This window comes from Nannospalax galili, unplaced genomic scaffold (genome assembly GCF_000622305.1).
Source record: "Nannospalax galili isolate Female #2095 unplaced genomic scaffold, S.galili_v1.0 scaffold11, whole genome shotgun sequence".
Classification (NCBI taxonomy): Eukaryota; Metazoa; Chordata; class Mammalia; order Rodentia; family Spalacidae; genus Nannospalax; species Nannospalax galili.
The window spans coordinates 5,474,091-5,481,457 of record NW_008330735.1 but is presented as its reverse complement, the minus strand read 5'-3'; the positions used below and the strand labels follow the sequence as shown (position 1 = coordinate 5,481,457).

Genomic DNA, 7,367 nt, shown 5'->3' with positions numbered 1-7,367 from the left:
TGAGGGACATTTTCATTCAAACTACCACAAAATTAATCTGGGTCTTAAAGTCCTGTAGTACTGTTTTTATGAAGTTGGGTGACTGGAGTTTGGTTCATGATTGTAATATCTTCTTGGTTTATTGTTCCTTTGATCAGAATGAAGTGGTCCTCTTTATCTCTTCTGATTAGTTTTAGTTTAAAGTCTATTTTGTCAGATATTAGAATTTCAATGCCTGCTTTTTTTCTTATACTGTTAGCTTGGTATTTTTTTTTTCCATCCTTTCACCTTAGGATAGTGCCTGTTGCTGAAAGTGAGATGAGTTTCTTGTTGACAACAAAAAGATGGGTTTTGTTTCTTAATCCATTCACCTAGTCTGTCTTTTGACTGGGGAATTCAGGCAATAATATTTAAAATTATTAATGACAAATGTATATTGAATCCTGTCATTTTTATTTCTGTTCACATTTTTTATATAGCTGTACTTTTCTACAATTATACCTTCATTGAATTTCTCTCCACAACCCCTTGGGTATAGTCATTCCTTCCTTCAGCTCTTTGTATTGCTTCCAGAACTCTTTGAAGGGCTGGTTTTGTGGACATGAATTCCTTCAGCCTATTTATGTCATGGAAGATTTTTCTTTCCCCTTTAACTATAATAGACATTTTGGCTGGGTATAGTAATCTGGGTTGGCATCTGTGGTCATTTAAAACTGGGAATACTTTGGTCCAGGCTCTTCTGGCTTTCATAGTTTGCACTGAAATGTCAGCTACAATCCTAATGGGTTTTACTTTATATGTGGCTTGTTGTTTCTCTTTTGCAGCTTTCAGTATTATCTCTTTCTTTTGTATGTATAGTGTTTTTACTATGATGTGCTGTGGAGAGTTTCTTTTCTGGCCCTGTCTGTTTGGTGTTCTATATGATTCTTGTATTTGTATGGGCATGTCTTTAATTTTGGGACATTTTGTTCTACAATTCTGTTGAAAATCTGGTTCATGCCATTATCCTGGGATTCTTCTCCTTCCTGTATGCCTATGATTCATATGTTTGGTCTTTTTATGGTGTCATACAATTCCTGGATATTCCATTCTTGTGCTTTCTTAAATTTTTCATAACCTTTGCTTGAGTAGTCTAGTTTGTCCACTTTATCTTTCAGTCTTGATACTCTGTTTTCCATTTCATTCATCCTATTGGTGAGGCTTTCTCCTGTTGTTTCTAATTGGCTTACTGAGTGTTTCACTTCCTTCTTCATTTCAGCCTGAGTAGTCTTCAATATTTCTAGCTCTTTTCTGAATTTATTCAGAAGTTTATCCCTGTTATCCTTCAGCTCTATGATTACCTTGTTTGTGTGTTCTTTAAATTCAGTGAATGCTTTTATCATATTCATCATTGTTCTTTTGAGATCCATGTCCTGCATTGTCTCTAGAGGATTCTCAATGTGCTCCTCTAGAGGATTACTGGTATTTGGTGGGGATATGTCATTTTGGTTTTTCATGTTATTATTTTTTCTCTGTGATTTTGACATGTGAATTTCTTTTGTAGTTTCTGACTCTTGTGTGATACTCGGGCCTTCAAGTTTAGTTCTGCTTCTTTTATTTTTGAGCTTTATGTTTCAGGATTCAGGAGTTCCCACAGAGGCCCAAGTCAGATGAGGATCAGATACTCTCAGGCTTTCTCCTAAGGTCTGGATCCCTCCAGGAAAGATGTTTTCCTCAGGAATTTGGGGGTTGGACTGGCCTGGGAGCAGGGCCCAGGAAAGATGTTGGTCTGGGGCAGCTGGTGGCCGTGCTACCCAGAGATGCAAAGGGAGATGGTGGCGGGAAGAGTCCCCAAGGGCTCCTGGGGACTAGGAGAGAGGCTGGCAGGTCGTGCAGGCCCAGGAAAGCAGAGCGGTCTCTTGTTATTTTGCTGTTCATTCAAATGAACCTCAGCAAAAGTACATATACTCAATTACTGCCTTCTTAGAGTAGGAAAATGTGATATGTTTAATTTTGCTTATTCTTGTGATTGGAGTTTGGGTTACAATAGGCATAATTTATGCATCGAAGATCTAAATTAATTTTCTACATTTCTAGTTTCAAGTAAATATGTTTTATAATAAAAATGATTTTTTTAAAAAACCAATGAACATTTGAGTCATAACCTCATTTAGGATACCCAAAAAGTCAAATTATACTAGTTAAATATTTTTCCTGGAGCTTAAATCAAATATTTGTGGGAAATGGCTTATAATTTTCAGATCCACTCAGGATAATGTTATAGGAGATTAAGCCCAAACCATTTGATGTTCCAAAAAGGACCAGGCTAGTTGCCCAGACTGTAAGATTGGCTGTGAGATGGACCACTTGGTTTCACACAGTTCCCTGGTCCTAGTCTGGCTCTAATCCTGACAGGATGCTATCTGCATCTTGATTTCTATCCTCATAAGGAACCGAGTAAAATAAGGTAAATTGTTTATACAGATTCCTCGCTGCTTCCAGGAAAAAGAGTGCTTCTTCACCCCATGTAAACATGTAGCTCAGCAACATCAGAACCAGCTCTCAGGAAGCAACTGGAAAACTTCTATCATGAGCTGGAGTTTGGCCTTTGTTTATTTAAACACTGTTCCCTCTGAGTGTAAAACACACTGCTGGGGCCCTTTTAATTTTTTTGTTAGACTTTTAATTCAACTATAAAGACAATTCAAGTGAGAAACTTCAGCTCGCTGATTTTGTTCTTTGAGTCATTGCACTGTAATTAGCTGAGTTGGGTTTTAAATGCTGTACAAGAACATCTTTCTTGTCTGTTTATGTCAGAAAATAAATGGCTAATGAGCACTTATCAAAAAGATGAACATTTTTTCATTAGATTAAGTAAAATCAAAACAGATTTATAATGTACTATTATGTTTCATCTTGGAATAAATTGGGTAAAATAGTTAATATCTTCACAGCTCCCTGAGAATGTCTCTGTAAGGTAGGATCTACCTCCCTCCACCCCCCCCCCCACCTAGATGTCAGAAAAGTGCAGCTTTCTATGTGGTGAAGTGGCTTTGAGGCACATTTCCAAAGGGTTTTGAATGACCTGAATAGTATATGTTAGATCTCAATAGCTGCAAAACAGATGTCTCAGCTGGTTGTGTTTGCGACTTAATAGTACAGTTCTGTCGGGTTGTTTTTGTTTTTTAACATAACAACATTTAATTATATCAGTCTCCCATCAACCCATCAAAGACATTTAGGGCTTAGTTGGCCTTTTCTGCTGGTTGGCTGGAGGCTCCCCTAACAGCTCCCAGCTCCGGTGGTTTCCATTGCAACATTTTTCTTGCTGGACTTAGTTCATGTTCCTCCTGAGGAATCACCTCTTCTACTTGACCCCCCCCCCGAAGCATGTCTCCTAATTTTAAACATCTGGTTCCACATTAGCCATACCCAGATTTTGATTTATAATCTGTTCTATATGTTTTCTGTACACTACATTTTTAGGGAATTTCTCAAGAACATCAAGAATCTTTGTGTACAATATTTTTAGCTTCTTGTGTGGAGTGTAGCACACAACCAATCCCACCAAGCCAATGGTCTTCTCCAGCATGCCCACCATGACAGCACCAAGGAGACCAAGGCCCCGACAGGTTGTTTCTAAATGCCTCCTCTCCATCTTTCTATAGCACTCACTCAGAATGCCACCTGCTACACTCAGTACCCACAGAGACTTTTTTCACTGTGGAGATTTTTGAGTGTTCATATGGAGGAGCATTAGCTGATGTGTTACCAAAAGATAGAGATGATAAAAGTTTATTCCTTAAGAAAGTCCATAGTAAACATGTAGATGTTTAAGAACCTTCTGATGTAGCATTAGCTGATGTGTTACCAAAAGATAGAGATGACAAAAGTTTATTCCTTAAGAAGGTCTACAGTAAACGTGTAGAAGTTTAAGAACCTTCTGATAAGATTTATTTTATTTTTATTCATGTACATGTGTATGTATCTGCACACATTGATGCAGGTACCTGCAAGAGGCCAGAGAGGGCATTGGATCTCTCTGGAGCAGGACTTACAGGCAATTGTGAACTTCCACGTGGATGCTGGAAACCAAACTCCTGTCTTCTGCAAGAGCATCAAGCACTCTTAACCACTGAACCATCTCTCCAGTCTCAAAACTTTCTCATTTTAAATATCTTATGGATGACAGGCCATTTCCAGAGCACAAGGACTCTAAACTATTCTTTCTCTTCCACTACATGAAAGTTAAAGTCCATCTTTGTGACAGTGTTTACTGGCATCTGTAAAAATATGTGTGTATCAAAAAGCATCTAAATAACAAGGCTAACTGTGGATACAGATGACACCATGCTTGAATATCCTCCAAAGCCCCTTTTACTAAAAGTCTTGTTTCTCTGCATGGTGCTATTGAGAGATGGTGGTAGAGCCTTTGAGAGGTGGGACTTGTGGGAGGTCTCAGGTAAAGGGTGGAGAGAACAGTATTAAACAGGATAGTTGGTCTCTAGTTTTTTTCTTCTTTCTAATTTTTGGGCGTCAATGAATCATGGTCTGGAACCTCTAAAACTTTGAACCAAAGTAAACTTTGTATCATTATAAATGTATTATCCTAAGTATTTATCATAGTAACAGAAAGCTGACTAACCCAGAAGAATCTCACTTTTCTTAAATGTCTTGAGTTTGCATTAGGGTGAAGGAGTGAGAGATAAGTTCTCTGACACTGGTCTTGACACTAGTATTTATGTGATCATAAATATTGTAATCATATCTGCTGTCCATACAGCATTGGAGAGGGACTTTTACAGATGAATAAAAGTTTTTCAAATTCTACAGAGTAAACTGCCTCTGCCAGCACTCCCCCAGACAGAGGTGGAGCATGTTACTAACCTGCAGAAGCTTCCTTCATGCCCTTTTTTAGTCATTCCCCACATGTGAATGCACCTTCTGGATCCTACCACTGTAGATTACTTCTGATGTTGTGGAACAGCATGTAAATGGAATCACAGTGAATTCTTTTTTGTGTTTGGCCTTTTGCTCAAAATTATGTCTTAATTATTAGTGTGATTCTGTGTAACAAAAAGCCATTATTTTTCATTGTGTATCACTCTAGTACATGAATATACTACTATCTATCTGTCTTCCAGTTGATGGATATTTGTCCTTTGTCTAGTTCAGGGTAAATATGACACTGATGTGGATAATTTTTTGTCTTTTGGTGCATATTTGTGTATATTCTAGTTTTCTTTCAATTGCTGTGATAAAACACTCTGACTAATACCATCTTGGGGAGGAAAGGGTTTATTTGGCTTACATCTCCTGGGTCACAGTTCATCACTAAGGGAACCCAAGGTAGGAACTCAGCAGGAACCTGGAGGCAGGTTCTAAAGCACAGGCCATGCAGGAATACTGCTTACTGGGTTTGTCACCCTAGTCTGTGCTCAACCTGCTTTCTTATACAATAGAGGTCCACCTGCCCACGGGTGGTACCACCCACAGTGGGATGGGCCCTCCCATATCACACAACAATCAAGAAAATGCCGCACAGACATGGCCACAGGCCAGTCCAATGGAGGCAATTCCTGAATTGAGGCTTCCTCTACCAAGGTGTGTCAAGTTGACAACTAAAGCTATCCAGTAATGTCTGTTTCCATTGACACTATAGCAAAGACTAGAATCAAGGTTTAGAGTCATAAGATGAACATTTGTACAATATCAGTAGATACTGCAAAATAGATTTCCAAATTGTGAGTGCCAGTTTATACTTCCTCCAGCAGAATGTTAGAGTTCTAACTGCTGTTCATCCTCACAACACAATAAAATGGAAGCCATTATAAGGGACTTACAAGACCTTAATTTGGCTGGGCATGGTGGTGCATGCCTTTAATCCCAGCACTCGGGAGGCAGAAGCAGGAGGATCTCTGTGAGTTCAAGGCCAGCCTGGTCTACATAGTGAGTTACAGGGCAACTGGGGCTACAGGGAGACCCTGTCTCAAAAATACAAAAAGAGAAAAAAAAAAAGACCTTAATTTGCACATTCTCCATGACTAATGGTGTTTAGTAGCTTTTAGTATGCTCAATGGGCACAGATATTTCTCATCATTAAGTGCCAATTAAAGTTCTTTTGTTTAATTATCATTAAGTTGGATTGCCTTTTTATTCCTCTTTGATTTATAAGAAGTTTCTACATATTTTTGGTATATCCATCACATAATTATTTTGGTGAACAGAAATTCTTCAGTTTAAAAAGTTAGAAATATTGATCTTTAATGGTAAATGCTGATTTAAAAAGTTAGAAATATTGATCTTTAATGGTAAATGCTGATTGAGTGACTTTTAAAAAACATTTAAATTTTTATTTTATATGTATGAGTGTATTGCCTGCATGTATGCAAATGCACTTGTGTACTTATGTACATGGTGCACTTACATACATGCAAGCAAAACACTCATACACATAAAATTTTTTTGTAAAAGTAGGATCGACTTACTAATTTTCATAGAAAATCTAGGTGAGATTTTGATTGAGATTACATTGTGCTTGTCAGTCAGTTCCTGAGAATCCATTTTCCCAATACTTAGTCTTCTACTCCATGAACATGGTATATCTCTCCATTTGTGTAGATCTTATTCTCACTTAGGAGGGCTTTGGCATTTTTAATGTGTATCTATTTTATTCCTAGGTATCTGATGCATTTGATTTTAGACATTCTTAGGTAGCTTACATTCTACTAAGAAAATGAAATTGTTTTTCAATAACTACTTCACTTTCATTTTGAGGAGTAGCTTCCCTGGGTGCAGAATTCTAGCTTTGAAACTCTTTACACACTTGAAAGATGCTGTTCTTATGTCTTGTCTCCTGTTGTTCTCATTGGATAAGTTGTCGTCTTATTACTTTGAAGGTTTTTTATTTTGGAGATGTTCAGATATTCCAGATTTAGCTATTGGGAGCTCTGTTAAACTCCTGTAAGCTTTTGGAACATACCATCCATCGTTCTTTGAACATTTGTTTTGGCACAACGAGGTGTTCCAGGGTCATCTTTTACTTTTTCTGCTCTAATCAGAGCATTTCCTCAAAACATCTTGGTTCCTTTGGTGAGGGTAATGGTATTTAGAAATTAAAATTTGGATATTAGGTTCTAGTGGAGTGCCTCTGTGTTTAGGCTTAGTACATGTAGGAATGATGTGACTATCTATAAAGCCCTTATCTTTTTCTCTTTCTTTCTGTCTCTGTCTCTGTCTCTCTCTATCTGCCTCAGTCTCTGTCTCTCTTGTATTCATATTGACACTCACAAATTCAATCTAATGTCAGAGTTAATTTTAGTCTTTCTCTTTTCTGTACAGTATGATTGATTGATTGATTGATTGATTGATTGATTGATTTATGCTTTTTTGAGACAGGGTCTCCCTGT

At 37.7% G+C, this 7,367-nt stretch overlaps 1 pseudogene; it reads right to left on the bottom strand.

Moving 5' to 3' along the window:
- Positions 1-3,196: 3,196 nt before the first annotated feature.
- LOC103748981 lies at positions 3,197-3,559 on the bottom strand (annotated as a pseudogene).
- Positions 3,560-7,367: the final 3,808 nt, after the last annotated feature.